We start from the raw sequence: 14,661 nt of genomic DNA on the forward strand, positions 1-14,661 counted from the left end.
AAAACATGCCTGGGGGCAAGACACTTATGAAAAAAAAAAAAAAAGGGGGGGGGGGGGGAAAATCTGAACCTTCTTGTCTGCTCTGAGTCATAACATCTGCCACAGCGAATGTATGCAGCCAAATATAGGAAGATGTTTTTCTGTAGTGAGGAGCACCCAGAGAAAGACAATACCTCAAACCAGAAGGAACCTGAATCATTTCTCCGTAGCTGTAGTAAGATCTAACTGTTAAATATCAGGAACCAATAAACATTAGCATACAAGCTTTCCAGCACTTCTCATGTGCCTGCACAAGTCAAAGATCTGAATTACATACATATATATTTATAAACAGAAGGTGTATGTGCATTTGTATGTGTATACACATGCAAGCACACATTATAGGTGTGTCATTTTAAAGTTTTGAAATTCAGGTCTCTGGAATAAATCTGAACGTTGGATATGTTCCATACTGAGCTGCTTCACTTTTGTTTGTTTCCCTTTCACTCACATCAGATGTTGCTGGTACTCTGGTTATTTTCAAGGAAGACAAAGTAGTATCAGATTCAAAAGCCAAAGGTAAAAGCTATTGGCCCTTGCACAAAATGGTTTAGGGAAAAAAAATTATATCTATGTATATACACACACACATACCAAATGATCTTTTTTTTTAAAAAAAAAAGAATGCCAAGATGGTTGAACAAATTTATACAAAAATGTATCTATATAGTAAGCAATTGTGTGTGTATATATATATATCTTACAGCGTATCATCTTAACACTTTCTCCACTCAAAGTACTATCTCTTAAGAAATGGCCAGGACACTCAGTTCAAAGGAAACTGAAAAACCTTGCAGGAGGCAGTTACAGAATCATCTACCCAGGGAGATATTAATTTCCGACCCCTATATTTAGAAACAGCCTATGATCTAAAACATGAGACTTTCTCAGAGGGTCATAATAGATCTGTTTCATTTTATTTAACTGAAGCTAAATTCCCCAAATAGCCCCTGGCCTTTGGAAGGCTGAAGGAGAACAGTGTTTCTATTGAATTGTTTTCTTTCTACAAAAAAAAGAAAAATCACTTCAATAGAAAGCATCTGCTCTGCAGGCCAAGGTGGTCAAGATGCAACCGAGACGGGAGGTTCTGTGCAGAATACATTAGAAAGGACTAAAAATAATTATGGTGAGAGATTAGCAATTTAGATGTGCTGCTAATACAGTCTTACCTTTGACACTAAGCATAACTCCATTCAAAGGGCTTTCAAAAATTATAGAAACAGAAAGGATTAAACAAGTCAAAAATAAGGAAAATATTAAAAGTCCCTTTAAGAAAGGAATGAAAAGAATTGTCAGTATTTCACGTACAGATGAAGTGTTTCAAGGAATGAACATGACAGACACAAGTATTTATGAAAACAGGTGAAACAAGGTCAAATAGTCACTCTAATGATCACATTGCAATTAAGAGACAGCAAATTTAAAATGGGAAAGAAAAATCACAATCATTAACGTTGTGAACTGACAAAAAATGTTATTGATACAAAGGGCATAATGATTAGGAGAATGATTAGATGTTTAAAGTGCTAATAATAATACTTGCCCAAGCCAGCATAAGAATTTATAAGGGCTATTGATCTCATGTTCCAGGATGGAAGCCAAGCAGTAAGTGCTTGGTAAGAAGAAGTGGGGAAAACCAAAAGAAAAAAAGTAGTAAGTCTTTCAGGGACACTTTATTCCTTAATTGTGATAATGAGAGTTCAGGGGAAGAGGGAGGAAGATTTGGGGCTGGTTTTTCAGGTGGCTTTTGGGTTTTTTTCCCAGGGTGTTGAGTCATCTAGTATTAGTTACTAACAGAGATAGGATTCCAAGTTAATTGGATCTTTAATCGGATTGAATAGGCTAATTCCTACCTCTCTGCGTTCCTAATGGATGTCACAATGTCATGAGTTAAATGCTGAAGTGCTGCTCTAATTTGAGAGCAGCTTCTAGGGAATCCTTAGGCAAAGACAATTATTCAGATGTCTATTGAGAAAGAAAACGATCATCAAGGTCAATATACTTTCAACAGTATTTTGGAATAATTACTGTCCAGTTAGTCAATTATTACAGGTAGTACAGACATTCTCGCGTAGTTTTTTTTCTCCGCAAGAAAATAGATTATTAGAATTTATCAGTCTTCCTCGTTCCAAGGAGGATGTCACCCTAAGGAGCCCAGGTTCTGGTGCAGCCCTGGAAAAGCCGCACTCTGGCCCAGAAGTCAGAAACCTGCTATTCGGTACTGCTGGCAACGTAAAATGTTTATGGCCATATGAGGCAGAAAGAACTGACCCATGCAGAGCTGCAGGTTAATTGGGTGCTCTAATTGATCACAAAGAGTTTATATTTCTGTTAAACACTCCAAAGGAAACACGTTGCCAATTTCCATTGAAAACATCCTGAAATAACTATTCTCTTCAAATCCAAAACAGAAAATGTTGCTAAATAAGCACCATAGCTTTGTGATGGAGTTGTAAACAATAACATACGTGAGTTATTTCCCTCCACATAACAATTACAGTGGTATTCCCTACTGTGGGCATAAGACAGCACTTTTGCAAATTTTTTTCTGGAAAAGTGATTTTCAGTCCTGGCTAAAGAGCTTCCACGACAGCAAAATGACTTACAGTCCTTAAGGCATCTGTTTCACTTCCATTATAACCAGAGATCCACAGAGAAAAGCAGCAAATTCACCTGGACCATGATCTTGACTGAAGCACTGTGCTTCCCCACAGAAGAAACACAATATTACATTCTAATTAATGATCACCTGGTTATTAGGCACTGTGAGCACTTGAAATACAGTATGTTGTTTCTCTGAAAAAAATAAGACCATCACAGATCTGGTGAAACTATTTCAAGAGGACAAACATACGCACAGACAGTACTATCAAAACCATCCACGACCACAGAGGTGTCCCTGCTGCATTTCCCCAAAATTTGGGTTTGATGCTATAAAGATAGGGATCATGATTTCTTTTAAAATGTGTATGTGTAACAGTGATGTCAGTGAAGTGAAGGGCACAGAAGAGGCCACGGTGACCACTCGCTGCTGCAAAGGTGAATTGTGCTGTGCCCTTCACTCCTGGGGAGAGCGGCATGGCTCTCGCAGTGGGATACAGCCCTCGGCTCCAGCACATCCAGGCAAAGTTGACTGCAAGGTCTTCTCTCACAGCAGCAGAACGGCCAGTGGTGCCAGAAGTCCAAACCGAAAAGAGGAGGTTTCTTCATCACCGTTAACAAAGCACAGATTCCAAAACTGCTGCTTTGACTGCAAAACAGATGACTTCAGCTCTGCCAACACTCAAGGTGTTTACATTGCCAAAACCCACTTTGCTGAGACATATGCTCCCATACTTGGAAACAGAAGCTCCTTCTCCAGATGAAATTCCTTTCTTTGCCCTTTTGGTACTTCTATTTCTCCGTTCTGTGCTTCCTATGTATGTTCCTCCTTTTTCTTATCTTCTTCCTTCAATTGCCCTTTCAGTGCTCACTGATTTTAAGACCCTCCCATATGACACAGGCTGCTGTGCTTTCCCTGTCACCTGCAAATCGTACCCAGTAACTTGGGTTTGACCGATCATACCACGCAAGGCACCCAGTCTCGATTCAAACACATCATAGTTCATTCTAGTGGTTAAGCACAGATAAAAAAAAATCGTGTTTAATGTCTAATTTAAAATTGTCTGCCTCCAGCTTCCAGCTATTGGATCTTATTTGTCTTTTCTCTTCTTGATTAAAAAGCTGGGTATGCTTTCCCCATGAAAATACTTGTCCCTGTAATCAAGTCCCCTCTCAATCCTCTTTTTGATGAGCTAAGCAGATTGAGCTCTAAATCTCTCACTGCAGGGAATTTTCTCCACTCTTAAAATCAATATTGTAGTTATTTCCTTGACTCTTCAGTTTTGTAAACTCTTTTTTTCAGCTGTGGACACCAAAACTGGCCATAGCTTTCCAGCATTCTCATGCACTCAGATAGAACCCCTGTGTCAAAGGACCCCACTAGTCTTTCAGTCACAGCATCCCACTGGGAAGCCGTGTCCCTTTCCCTGTCTGCTCCACACCCTTTCACCCTCTTCTCAAGGCTGTTCCTCTTCCAGGGCACTGGTTAAGGCACAGGCGGACAGGAGGACAGAAGAAGAGGCAACATCTTGCCAGCCGGTCAGTCTGCTCCATACAACATCCCATTTCCACACTACCAATACTGTCTCAGCCACGAGATTGGCAGCAGTCATTCCATTTTTGTCTCCAGATTATTGACGGAGACGTTAAACAGCTTCAGGACTAGTGCTCATTCTCATGAAACTGTGCTAAACGCACACATCTTTCAATCCCCATGGGCAAGGGCCTTTTCAGCTCTGTTCTCTAAATCTTAATCCATTAAACACGACGGCTGCTAATTCTACACACTAACTTTGCTAGCTTCCTTTGTTTGTTCGTAACTGAGATTTCATGAGATACCAAATCTGACACCTAGAAAACTCTGCCACAACGCTTCGTTACCCGTAACCCCATCAGGAGCAGGCTCCCTTTTCAGAAAGCCATGGTGACTGGCCTTAATTATCACTCTATTCGTTAACTCTATATTAATTCAGTCCTCTATCAACTTATCCATTGTTTTTCTGGGATTGGTGCCAAGGTCTCTGGACGATCACCCTCTACCTCCCTCTCCTTTCCCTCTTTGTACATGGGCTCCTCCAGTATTCCCACAGAACACCAAGATAGATAGGATAATGGATATTTTGTCCCCCTTGTATATCACCCTATCTTTTCCAAAGATACTAAACAAGACTTTTTCCAATAGCCATTTTATCCCTTTGACGAGCCTTGCCTCTCCCTCCCACCACCATTTCTGTCCACCCACCCCAGTTTATCTGTTGCACAGGTACAGAGATCCCAAACCCAGCCGCTGAGAATACGGACCCCAATGGCTAGCACCCCAGCCTGCTCATGAAAGCTATTTCAGGGACCTCAGTGTCATGTTTTTACTGTAAAATTTCATTTTTAGGAGAATTCAGCTTTGGCCTATCCCTATGATACTAACTTGGTATCAAGGTTTTTTCCAGGGATGCCTGTTTCATCACCCCAGAGCATCCTTTCGAGTCCCTGTTTGAGAAGCACAGTTAGCACCACACGTTAATTGAATGTTCAAGTGCCAGCCCAGCGCTCGGTGATCCTAAGTGGGCTGGACACCGTCCCCTCTCAAAGGTGCACTGCAAACCGCCGCATTGGCGCCACGCAACCCTAATGCGGGCGAGCATTTGGAATATAAGCTGTCTGCCATTATTTACCTGTAGCAAAGTTACAGTTCAATTACTGAAGGAATATCTCATTCAGGCAGAACAAAGGGGGGGAAAAAATATGTATGCAAATGATTGAATTTAAATTCACTTAATTTAAAGGCCTAAAATTTTTAAGGGCACATTCCTTCTCTGGGGACACTTGGGTTTGGGGATTATAAAATACATAAAGCTAGAAACAGTTAAGTGGATTGCCATTGCCTGAGCTACAAAAGTTTGAATACATTATTCTTTTCAGTGAGCGTATTATATAATTAACACTGCAGATCTATAGTGCTCCTGCCTATATCCTATCCTATGCAAGGATAAAAAATTTGGTCTAACCACCACCCGTTACAAGGAGCTTTGCACACAGACAAGCTTAGAATACATTTGGGAGGATGACAGTGGAAGAGGTTTGTACAGAGAATGCTGCTTATCTGCTGAATACAAAGATTATTCCTTTTTTATTTTGTGATGCATATGATAAGATTTGTGAATAGCTCTTGATGTTTGTTGTCTGTTGGGTTTCTTGGTGTGGTGTTTTGTTGTTTGTTTGGGTTTTTTTTAAATAAACAGCGAGGCATATTTCTTAAGCACCAAAGATGAAATTTTCATCTTGCTATGCAATGGGAATGATGCAAGGTTTCACTGCAGAGTGATGCCTGACAGGGAGAATGGCTGCCAGGGAAAATTTGCTGCACTGGCAGGATAATTAGGTACAATGCTCTGAAAGGTAGGATCCTGCACATGTGGAAGTAAATGGGAGAAACTTACTTCTCTTTAAGGGCTGCATAACCAGACCAGCTGTATTACTTTCTGGTACCACCACACTTACTGCACTTTACCTTTAATATATATAGTGTGTGTGTATATATGCTATTGTACAACTCCAAAAGCTCAATTTTCAGCAGTTCCTCGGGATGTAACGTGAAGCTGGAAAGGCAAGCCCAAGTGTTTCCCAGCATGTAGGCACCATCTGGGCAGGTATTAGGAAATCTTAAAAGCAGGGTGGGCAAAATCACCAGTTGAGTGCTGCACAGACATAGACAGCGGGGATGCTGCAATTCAACACGATAATCAGAGATAATAAAAATCCCAGATTTAGGTGAAAGCCTAAGTCAAACCACATACAGTCAATAATAGAAAGGTGCATTTGTCACACGGGTAGTAAACCCTGAGCAATTACTGTGGATTTACGCGGTAACCCTGTAAATTTAATGAAGTAGGTATGCCTTAGCTTTGTACAGCTGGGACAGTTCTTTAATCACTGCTACTCAATAGCTTAGAGTACCACATTTGTAATTTGCATGGCTTGGAAAACAGGAATATTCATTACTGTTTCCTGGTTATTTGCTTCCAGTTAAAACACAAGACCAGATTACGCCGCTTGATAGCGGACACCATCACAAAGCTGCTAAGGCGCCTGCCCGCGCACAGCCTGTTCCAGCACCCTCACCAGCGGGCGCCCACGCCGGGCGCTGGATGCGGCTCTCCAGAAGCCCAGATGGCCCAAGTCGGTGTAACTCAATCATCCTCAGCTGAACCACAGTAATTTGTATCAGTCAAGGAGCTGAGCCATTATGCCTACTTCTCAAACTGGTTAGGTTGTAAATTAGATTTTCATCACTCTTGGGACAAAAACCTGACTCTGCTGAGGTCAGTGGGAGTTTGACCATCTATTTCAGCGGCGCCATGACTTCACCAGTCGTTTTCATGTGCAATATTAATCCTGAAAGTCACCACAGTCTATCGGGTTTATTACTTTCCTAAAAATATATTAAATAAAAACTTCCATTAGTACTTGCGGATACCAGTAGTTCAGTTTCATCTTATTTCCTTCTGCTCAAACATAAGAAAAGGAACATTTATCTCAAAGGACTTTGGATTTTAATTACCAAAAAATAGCTATGGTTTTGATCGATTCTTCAGCAGAACTCATACCAAGTAAGCACTGAATACAGTTTACTGTCTCGTGACCAAGATGATCAGCTGGGACCTTCTCTGATTCATATCAGGTCAAAATAGAAATCCTCTAAAACCTATTCCCTACAATGAAATTTTACTCTAACAAAGTCCTTGCTGGAGTAATATGAAAAAATAACCTGTGAAAAATAAAGCACGGGGCCTTATCCAGTAAAATACCCAAGCAGTATCCCAAATTTCAGTTAATATGCTCACTGAAATCAGCAAAGTGGTTTGGGGTATTTTGCCTATGAAGAAGAAAACCCAACCCCATTAGGGGAACAGGCATGGTGCAAGCATGCACACAGACCCGTGCCAACCAACACACACCGCCCCAGTGCCGCAGAGGGAAGGGTCTTAGTGATGTGACAGACAGACCACACTGGCCTATGAGGTCACTCTTGGGGGGGGGGGTGGGGGGAGGGGAGGGAAAGTAGATGCTTCAAAACCTACAGACAATCTTTTATTATTAACAATTCTCTGATTTCAGTAAACTGGGGGGAAAAAAAAGAAAAGGTGTATGCCATATGTCTAAATAAAAAAGCCATTTAGTTAATCACTGCTGTTAGCTGAAAGCATTGTTAGGGTATTTTCTACCAGAAAAAAAAATCTGCCCTGGAATAATAATTTTACTTTTCCTATAAGAGCAGCAATCTTTCATCAAGACTAATTTTATTTCAAGCGCTGGGGATACAGCAATGGCACCAGCCATTTTTTATTGAAACATTGTTCCAGGTTTCCATCAGTTTTAATACCGTAATACACATGACATAACTGAACGATGCATTTTTCAAATATACTTTAAAGCTGTGGGAATACACCCCTTAAAGGCAAGCCCTCTCTTCTTTTCAAGTGCCATACAAGCACAGCAGGCAGCATTCAAAGCTACCTCTTCCATGTCAGCCAGCGGGAAAGGCTGACAGGGAATTGGTTGTGTCACACTTGAAAAGTCACCAAAGGCAAAACAGACTGAAAGGTGGATGGGCCCAATTCTGCAATTATTTTTTTTTTTCTTAGTCCTCTTAGGAGATTACTGCCTAACCAATTAATTTCAGCTGGGAGGCTGTCCTAAATATCAACTTGCCAACCTTTCAGAGGCATCTCTAGGGTCTCCCCAAAAATGGACACACTTGAAATGAGATTTTTAAAAGCACTAAAGTCATCTGACTTCTATATTGAGAAGCAGGATGACTTTGGCTCATTTAAATGTTTTGATATACTTCTTTGGAACTGGAGCCCTGTTTTTTCACTACTTGCTTGTTTAAAGTTTCTGTTCCCAAGGGCAGTGAGGCATCCCAGCTGTTACAGGCCCCCTTCACATGGGTTTGTCCCACCTTTAAAGGTACAGCCCTGTCTACCTCTAAGAAAAGACCAGCAGCCACAAGGGCTCATGGACAACCCATGTGCTGCCTTCGGCACTGGCAGCAGGTGCAGCAGGAGCATCGTTGGGCAGGCAACAGCAGCATAAAAGGGGTCCCGGCTGAGGACCAAGAGCATTTGCAGAACGATGCGGAGGCCACCGGTGCCCACCTTGCTGCTGCACTGGGGCAGCCCAGGGGGGAAAAAGCCCAGGGCAAGCATGCAAGGTTCACCTTTCCCTGCCTTGGTTGCAAACGTGGGGAAGATGAAATGGGGATGCTACAAGAAGCAACATTTTTGTTACAGCAAAAGCAGCTGTTTGGAGGTTACCTGTCAGGAGCTCAGCGTGGGGCTGGCCCTGAGGCAGCTCAGCCTGGCTGACAGACTGGCTATTACGGCCAGACCAGGAACCATCTGTTAAAAATATCCTCGAAAGCTGCACTCTTACAGAAACAGCCCTGGCCAGGCACAAGCATTGGCTCCTTCTGCCCCAGCTGCTCAGGCCAGGATCCAGACATCTCTATTTCTTCTGTGCGGGAGGACAGGAGCAAAGATGAGGATGAATCCAAGCAGGCTCATCCCTGCCCTTCCCAACCTCCCCTTCACCCTCCCTAACCTGAACCATATCCCCACCACACCTCTAATTTAATTCCATGTTGTGGCTGAGTCAGCAAAAGGAGAAAAACACCTGAAAAGAGAAATCGGCAATTTTCTTGATAAATGGAGAAAAGAGAGGACTAGTGAGGGTCAAAAAAAATTATGAAGACTTAAAAGCTTTAATGAAGAAAGCAACATAAATCCTGTTCTTCTTACATGGAACAGGATCCGCAGCTGGAGGTCATGCTCAAAACAACCAACACTAGTTCAGCTTTAACAATAACCACTAATTTTAATGATAAACTGTTTTCCATCCAACTGTGTGCATTTTTTTTTTTGGATTTTATATATTCAGGTGTAATGAAGGAAGGAGGAAACATCTGCTAGGGAATGCTGCAACCTCAGAAAATAGCACATCGGCCATCACAGCTCCATGCTGTGCACTTCATACAGGGTGCCTGGACACACTGGGAGGAGAAACCCCAGACACCAAATATTACTGTGTATCTTCATCAATTTATAATGCAGAGGCAATCACTACAATGGCAAGCACTGATCCACATTTGAGTAGGCAAAGGGACTTACAGAAATCAACTTCATAAAACAGATGCAAAGAGAGCAGCCACACAAAAAAAACCCAAACACAACAACCTCAAGGTTGGGAATTAGCTTTGTTACATAGAAACAACAGAAACAAACACACACCACAACAAATTCAAACAAACTCGCATGTATCCAACTCTTTACCTAAGTCTGTTTAAGCCTAGCAAGGCAATTATAAGTACACAGATTACAAACTATAATAATCTTAGCCTAGGAATACTGACAATGAGTTGAGGTTTGGTTCACTGCAGTCCAAACATGGCAGCATTATTATGGGCACTGCTATAACATCCTCTTCTAGTCCAATACGCCAGCAAATCAGGCAATACCCAAGCTTTTTGCCTAGGAAAGAAGAGAAATACCTGGATTCCATCTTATCATCAAGAGGGAGAAGAAATCTTCCAGAACACCAACTACTAACTAAGCAAAATAAATGCCACGACAGCCTGCTGTTCTCCTAGCCCTAGTACGCTTTTTCTTCATTACAGTTTTAGAAGGAAAAGGATATATCTATATTAGCCAGCAGCAGAGCTTCAAAGGGCATAGACAAGTAGAGCAAAATGGTGCTGGGAACCCCAGACCCACTCACCCACCCACCCACCCTGCAAGGGCCCAGCTCCAGCTTTAGCCAGGAGGCCATGGATGGAAAGCCCATTAGCAGCTGAAGTGCACAAAGTAAACTCCTGAAACATATTCTGGCTTAAGTTCACCCAAAATTAATCCGGTTTGTGCAGTCCCCCGTCACACAAACAAAAGCAGCGTAAGTGGGGATGGGACCACAGCAAGGTTCCTTTCCAAGGTGCACTCCAGAACTGAGATGCCAGCACACATGGACCCAAGGGTAACAATAAAGAGTTTACTGACATAAACATACAATTCACCATGTATAAACCTTATGCAGGATGCCACAACCTAGTAGGAGCCAATATTGGTACTTAGCATATATATAACCACCACAACATTTATTTTCCTTCTGCCCTTTGACTACTAAATCTGTTATTTCCTTACACAAAATGGATCTGTTAGGAAACCAGTGTCTTCTGCAAGGACAAGCTAGCAGAGGTCCCCAGCCATATGGGCTATAGGATGGGCCAGACTGCCTGGACATAATTTGGCCAACGATCAAACCGCATGTTCCATCTTGCATTTAATTTACTCATAACGGAGCACAGGGCAACACCACAAGACCTTGCAGGATCTCACAACTCAAGACGGCATGAGGGGAACTGTTCAAAAAGCATTTGGTAGATGATTGTCTTAATTTCTTAAGTTACTTGTCCCACTCATGATTTTGTTTTTTGAACAGAAGTCTAACTGAGAAAGGACAATTGAAACTTGTTAAAGAGCACCGAGCACATCACCACCAGAATACACTTCACAAGTTAGATTCCTGCTCTTTTTTCTGTACCCGTGCTGCTCCCCAGATTCAGCGCTGAGGTATCAATTTTAATTGATGTATAATCTAAGGCTGTTAGAGGGTGGGCTTTGTACTAGCGGGGAAAAAAAAAATAAAAATCTTTAACAAAACAGAATTTCTACTTTACTGGATAAATATACCAAAAGAAATTGTGGCATCTTGGTGGGTTGCTAAGCAACCAAGAGCTCCAGTGTCACTTGTTTGTGATCAATTCAAGTCATTCATCAGGCTCTGAAGCACCAGCTCAGGCATTCCAGCAAATCTGCGCCTTGGGAAAGCCACCGGGACTTCCTGCCTCACAATAACACTTTCTTTCCTCCAAGATAAACTTTGTAGATGTTCTTTTGATCTGTGTGATATGTTAATTCATTATTCTTAGCATACTGCTAATGGGAAAAGCTATAATTAACTAGCTACAGCATTGTAATGCATGCAAGATAAACTGAACTAATTAGTAGTGTTTAAAGTAGTGGCTTGTCCTCTCCCACTGGGGAAAGGAGTGGATCCTTTCTTATCACAGAAGCAACTGTCCACTACATCATTTTATGTAATTTATGGGTACCTTTCTTTTTTCTTTTCATTTTTCCTTCCAAACATAAGTGATAAAGCATATTTTTATTAGCAAACAAGATGGCTACAATCCAAGCCACCCAAGGTACACACACATGTTGTGAATCATGTAATCCTTCATTTAAACAAAGGCTTATCTGCTGGGTTTCTTGGGATAAAAGAGTGGACTCATAATTTCATTCACTAAGTTTAATTACTGAAGTAACACATGCTAAATGTCCATAACAATTGCATTCGTTCACACGGAGAGCGAGTTAAATGCAATCAAAGTGCATATAGCTATAGTACAGTCTCTTTATTTCAGCCTCATATTCAGAATTCATTTTATTCCTATTTTGATAAAAATCAGTAATAAACTGCAAGGGTTTAGAGAATGAACTGGTTTAAAACCTGTGTGTTGGCATATAGCAAAATTTCTACAACTCTTGGATTGCTGAGAGGTATTTTTACTGAAGATATTTAATGATACTTTCACATATATTATGCGATACTCCTGAAGGAACTCCATTACCCCCTGCAAACCTGAGTATCTTATCTTTTGCATCTTATTTTAATGTAACAAAGTGTAGTCTTGTAGCTCTGCTGTAAGCCAGACTCCACTGCCAGCAGATGCTTGGCCTAAGGAAAGATGACAGAGCCTGGCTAGTAAGAATGTTCTGATTTTTTACTGACTCATTGTTTTTTGGGTTGGTTTTAGGGTTTTTGGAAAGACAAAGAAAATTCCTCACTTTTAAGCAACAGTAAAAGGCTAACATAGCAGTAGTCATGCACTCTTAATGCTTCACATCAGTAGAAGCCAAGCAGAGGATCTCGGGAAGCAACGGGCAAAGACCCACGTGCACAGCTCCAACAAGGCAACACTGCATGTGTGTTCACAAGTGGGCAAAAATCACACCTTCATTTGAAGGTGCAAGTCTTCCCCCTTCTCCTTTCCTCAGGCCCCAAGTAAACTCACAATTTTTGTTATGTTTTGCTTATGGAATAGTATTTGGGAGAGCTAAAGAACACATATTTAAATCAGCCACATCAAATGAACCCTTGACAAACAAAAATACCACCTGTCAAGTCTCTGGAGAAATATTCCAAAACATGTTGCAAGCAAAACTGTTCCTAGGTAGCACCGAGAATGAACTTACTTTCAATCTGCTGTATTATGGTTAAATACCCACATCTTATCCAACATACCATAAGCTTACCTCCTTTCCACCCAAAAATAAGCAGCGAAGTAATGTTAGTCATAGAAGTGACCGGTGAAAGTCTGGTTGCATTTGCTGTGTCGGACTATTAGCAAACAGAATCTCCTTGCGTTACAGAAACCTAAACCTAGCTGAGCGCACTGATGCGGCGATCGTGCAACACGGATTAGTAACACACAGCACACGACACCCAGGTGTAAAGATTCTCACAGCTCTCCCGGAACGCGGCGCACACACTGTCGCTTCCCCAGCAAAAACCTGGGACGTTCACAGTTATTTAGGGGGTGCAGGAAAAAAAAAAAAAAATACTCTCCGGAACCATGAGGAAGGAAAGAAACAAGTGTTTGCCACAGACGCGCGGCACCCGGGCTTGCAAACTTGAACCCACCGAAAACAGCACGAGACGACGCGCGCCAGCCCCCCCCCCCCCCCCGCCCCCGAACCCCACCGCGATCGTGCCTTTGCCTGCCCGGACCCCCGCCCGCCCCCGCAAACTTTCCCCGGGCAGCGGCTCCTCCGCCCGCAGCGCCGGGACCCCCTCCCCAGCCCCGGGGAAGCCGAGCCCCGGGGGCGGCCCCCAGCTCCGGGGAGCCCCAGCGCCAGCGGCGGAGGAGGTAGCGGCGGGGGGGGGGGGGGCACACAGCGGGACCTGCGGGCCGGGGACCCCCGGGCTGCCCCCGGCGCTGCGCCCCCAGCCGCGGGCACCTGCTCGCCCCTTGGCGGGGCTGGGTCCGGGCTCGGTTTCCTCATTGCTTTGCAGGGCGAAGCCCAGAGCTTGGGGCGCGGGACCAGGTGCGGTGCAAGGAGGAGGAGGAAGAGATTTAAAATAAAATAAAAAAGATAATTTAAAAGGCTTTCGGTAGAAATGCAGAGCGAGCGGAGGTGGCGGCCGGGGCAGCCCCCGGGTCCCAGCGCCCTGCGCACCCCGAAGGGCCCCCCGCCCCGGTCCCCCGGCGGTACCTGGAGCAGGGCAGAGCCGGCGGCGAGGGGGCGGCCGGTCCGGCGAGTCGCGGCCGCTCCGCAGCCCTGTCCCGGCTCTCCAAATTAATCGCTCCACCCCGGAAAAAAAAAAAAAAAAAAAAAAAAAAAAGAGAAAAAAAAAAGGGGGGAGGGGGGGAATCCCCACCACCCCAAACCCAGCCCCGCTACACACCCACGAGAAGGAAGAGGGGTCCCTCCGTGACTGGCATCACTATCTCCTCCGGCAGCGCTTGCAGGGAGCCATGGCAACGAGCCCCCGCACCTCCCCAAACCGCTGCCCGCCTCCCCGGGGGGCCGAGCCCCCCCGCCCCGGCCCGCCCCGGCCCCTCGGCGGCTCCCACCTGCCCGCTCCGGCGCCCCCTCGGCGAGAGCCGGCAGCCCGCGGCGCCTCCGCCCCGCCGCGCGTCTCCGGGCGGCACCTGGGGATGGCGGGGAGGGACGGGAGCCCCGGCCCGGCCCGCCCGCACCTCCCCTGCCCGCCTCCCGCCCGGGGGGGCCGCGCCGCCGCCCCCCGCCCAGCCCCGGCCCCGGTAGCGGCCCCGCACGGCGCGGCGGGGTGGCAGGTGCGGGCCGGGGGGCCCGGCGAGCTGCGGGCAGCCGAGCGGCGATGCGGAGAGGACAAGGAAATGGCCGAAATGGGGCCGGGGGGCTAGGGAAGACCCGCTGCCCCTCGCCC

General features: G+C 44.6%; 1 protein-coding gene across 9 annotated transcripts in view; it reads right to left on the reverse strand.

Moving 5' to 3' along the window:
- The window catches only part of CHL1 (cell adhesion molecule L1 like), a 139,601-nt gene extending 125,175 nt beyond the window's left edge, over positions 1 to 14,426 (reverse strand). For 5 of the 9 annotated variants that reach the window (XM_055806609.1, XM_055806610.1, XM_055806602.1 and 2 more), the window contains exon 1: positions 14,327 to 14,426. The gene's annotated coding sequence lies outside the window, so the exon portion shown is untranslated. Of the gene's footprint in view, positions 1 to 14,157; positions 14,256 to 14,326 lie in introns of those variants that run through there. The other 4 variants (XM_055806608.1, XM_055806607.1, XM_055806603.1 and 1 more) reach the window with 2 other exon arrangements.
- Between the last annotated feature and the right edge of the window lie 235 nt (positions 14,427 to 14,661).

The sequence above is a fragment of the Falco peregrinus genome, chromosome 5, assembly GCF_023634155.1.
Source record: "Falco peregrinus isolate bFalPer1 chromosome 5, bFalPer1.pri, whole genome shotgun sequence".
Taxonomy (NCBI): Eukaryota; Metazoa; Chordata; class Aves; order Falconiformes; family Falconidae; genus Falco; species Falco peregrinus.